The sequence below is a fragment of the Hetaerina americana genome, unplaced genomic scaffold (genome assembly GCF_022747635.1).
Source record: "Hetaerina americana unplaced genomic scaffold, ioHetAmer1.1.p SCAF_24, whole genome shotgun sequence".
Taxonomy (NCBI): Eukaryota; Metazoa; Arthropoda; class Insecta; order Odonata; family Calopterygidae; genus Hetaerina; species Hetaerina americana.
Window position 1 is genome coordinate 3,068,620 of NW_027286808.1, and position 3,747 is coordinate 3,072,366.

Here is a 3,747-nt window from a genome sequence, read left to right on the forward strand (position 1 = left end):
AAGTGCCGGACGTGTAGAAATTCATAACTTGACAAATTAAATTCGTGTGATCCAGGACCCTTTATTGCTTAGCAAAGTTTGACGTGGTTCTATTAAATATAGGTATTACTGTGCAGCTCTATGGCCCAGAATTAACGAAATAGAAATGCAAATGTAATATTTTTTGTTTTTCCAATTTTGGCGCCAATTATTTATGAACTATTTCAATATCTTTTTAGGAAATAAATATAAAAGTACCGCTTTCAAATTTACCGTTTTTAAAACAATTTTGTATTTAAAAATGGTAATTAGAATATTAAAGTAGATTGAGTTTCAAAATAACGGAATTATTGAAGTTGCTTTGACTCAACTGTTGATGATGCCAAGCCGCCATATTGGAAATCCGCCAGACCACTTGTTGTATAGGTGTGACAGCGTGAGGCCCGAAGTCACGGATTGGAAGAGGAACAGCAGTGTTAAATATTCTTCAGATGATGAACGGGTATGGATCTGTAAATATAATGTTACTCTTTCTGATCTAGTACTAGATATGGTGTAGTTGGTCTATTCTTAAAGTTTTGACAATTGAACTGCTTATTTTCGTTTTTGTGTACGTGTTGAGGTAGGGGAGTCAATATGCTGTTGGCTGGCCCTTTTCCGGTGATAGTTATTATTGTTAACATTGGATGTAAGCTATTTAATGTAAACATTTTGAAGTGAACGACTTTGTTTTTGAACTAAGGAGTGGCCGTGAATTTGGTGTTTAGAAAATTTAATGATGAATTGTGGTGTAACGTACTTGGACGTAGATCCGGCAAGTTTTGCATGGTGTTTTATTTTATTTAGTTGATGTATTCTCCAGCGGGAATATTAAATACGTGCTCTGTTAACTGGCGATGCGTTTGTGATTATAGGAAAATATTCAGAATAATTTTTGCCAGAAACTAATCAAGTCTTACTATTACAAGTATTTTGTTGCTGTTTCTCTCATACTTAGTGATACAGAGGTTTTATGACGTTAACTATGTGCTTTCGGTGTAAATTTAGATGTGGCGGGGTTAGTTGTTTTGATGTTTCTTGTTTGTAGTGACTACTGGCGTGAACTATTAATCCACGAATTTTCTTCTGGAAACAGTCTAATTTGACTTGTTCATTTTGCTAACGACACTATTTACACTTCATAACTAGGTATTAGAATTCAGTGATCATAGGAAATTTGTTACTGTTCCTTGGTAATTTTTGTCGTTTATTTCTGTGAGATAATTACCATCATCGCCAGTAAGTAATTTGTGTCAAATTAACGTGTAAGGTGACGTAAAAATAGACGATAGGTGGTAGTTGATAGTGCACAAAAGATAATGTCTGAATGGATATTTGAATCATCAATATGTCTGTACATGACATCGCGTTGATAGTAGCAAATGAGCTTCTAACGCTTCGCGTGAAAAGTGTATTCCTAATAGAAACGCTTCGTTGGTTTGTGAATGGTAAATTTTCTCCTTGTTTTCACCTAGCCTAGAGAAGTGTGTTTTTGAAAATTTATAACGATCACCATGTAACCTTATTAAGTCTCAACATACGATAGAAGTGAAATTTATTTTATTGCTGATGTTCTGTATGTTTTAATTGGTGGTCATGTCGCTTTATAAACGTATATTGTCGCATATAACAAGCTGAAATTCTAGTTTTTCATCTTTCTTCTATCACTGGAATTTTCGAGAGGTGAGGGATACTTGTGCTTGTTTCGTGAGTATATTAAACTGATTTTATGTAGAAAGTTACTGTTTTAACAATTCGGTATTTTAGTTAAATGAATCTTTAGGACACCGTGAAGATAATACTCACTATTTTATTGGTTAATATACAATTTTCGTGTTCATACATTTTCTATTCTAATGCTTTTATGTCAGCAAATCATTTTATGTGTGACTGAGTATTTATTGTGTCAAAGGAGCACCCAGTAACATATTCAGTATATCATTCAAATCCATTAACTTGCCCAAGTTGTAAAATGAGATTTTTTATATTTAATCACATTTTTGGGAAAGGAACGCAAACATTTCATTTATACTTAAGTGCAGTATATATTTACTGAATCTTGTCAATGATTACCTCCTTTGTAGTAGTTGGATTCCTCAAACTATGGAATGTGATGTGTTTGAATACTTTATCTTTGGCTTTATAAACCATGTTTTTAAAATAAGTGTTACCCAGGGGTATTAATTGCCTTATTTACTTAAATTGTTGTGGAATATGAACATGTTGTTTCAGGAGCATATGGGGTACGTGCTGTTGTGGATGGTTGACCTTTTGTTTGGTCCTCTCTTATTTCAACCTGGGGTTTTTCCTTCTGAAATCTTGATTTAGATTTTTGCTTGGAATCAGTAAGTTGTGGTCTAAGCTCTGCTGGTGTTTCCTGCTCGAACATATTTTGGCTCACTTGATATGACTGAATTACCTTTATTATTTTCTGGTATTGTAGTAGCCTTAGCATAATTAATTGGTAGTGTATATTGACATAGTTTTTTTATTTTGTGTTGTCAGTTTTATTTTCCGTAATATTTTTGCAGTATTTTTAGACCTTGGCTTGAGACTCAAAATATATTAATCCAAGATATTGTTTTAAATTTTGTAATTTTCCATAAGCCTAAACATTATTTGTGATGCTAAAGTTAAACATATAACCTTGGGGGTATTGCTACACTAGAACATATTCATTTAAGAAATATATCCTGTTTTAAGTAGGTATCCGCTTATTAACACTTGCTCTTGTTATGTTGTCCCCTGGGAAAGTTTTTGTTCCTTTTCCCCAGTTTTTTAATTTTACTAACACTGTAATTTGTACGTTTAAGTCTCTGTTGCCTTTATGAATGGTTCATCTCATAAGAATCATTTAAAAGCTATTTTTCATTCCCATTTTCAATATCTTTCACTGTACAGTCAACAGCCATGGTAGAGTATTAAATGAGGAATATGTAATATTACTAATATGCTAACATAGAAATAAATATATTTGAGAATGTATTCAAATTTTCCATGTACTAATTTTAGAATTTAACTAATTAAATATTATTAAATAATTCGGCAAATATAATATTCTAACTTATGGAGTGTGTGAATGTCTAATTGCGTAAGGCACTTATTCATAGATAAGTAAATTATCAAAGGCTGATGACATATTTAAAGTGATTTTTTGGTTTGGAATATGCTTGGTTCGTTTGTGTTCATTGTTAAAGTTTTATTTATTTGCTAATTCATTGTACGTTTTCCGGGTATTTCAGTCATATGCTCCATTGAAATATTCTTCAGAATTGGGGACAGCTGTTTTTCAATGTTTGTTTTCTTCTCAGGATGCTTGAGGTCATCGTTAATGTCGCGTTGCGACGCCAATTTTACGGCCAATCTCACTGAAATGTTTAAACCGTGATTGGAGATTATTTCAGAAGAATGTTTTGGAAGTTGATTTGATATTTTCTCATTCGAAGTTTGTGGATAAACCCCGGATCGGTCGCTCGACCATTCTCGAGAAATCGATCTAGTACCGAATTCAATTCTTGACCGTTGCTTTCATCAGCCCTTGATAAGATGTGGTCGTGCATTGTTTGGGGAAAATTAACGGAGGCATGAATGGGTAGTGTATTAAACGGAATCGGAGTTGTCAGCTCAATTCGTCAGAACTGGTGTGAAGTTGTCTCCTCCTCCGAGTGCATTTTGGGAAGAACTTCCGCCACGCCCATCGCCCTGAGTGGCGGGTGGGAGGGGTGTGTG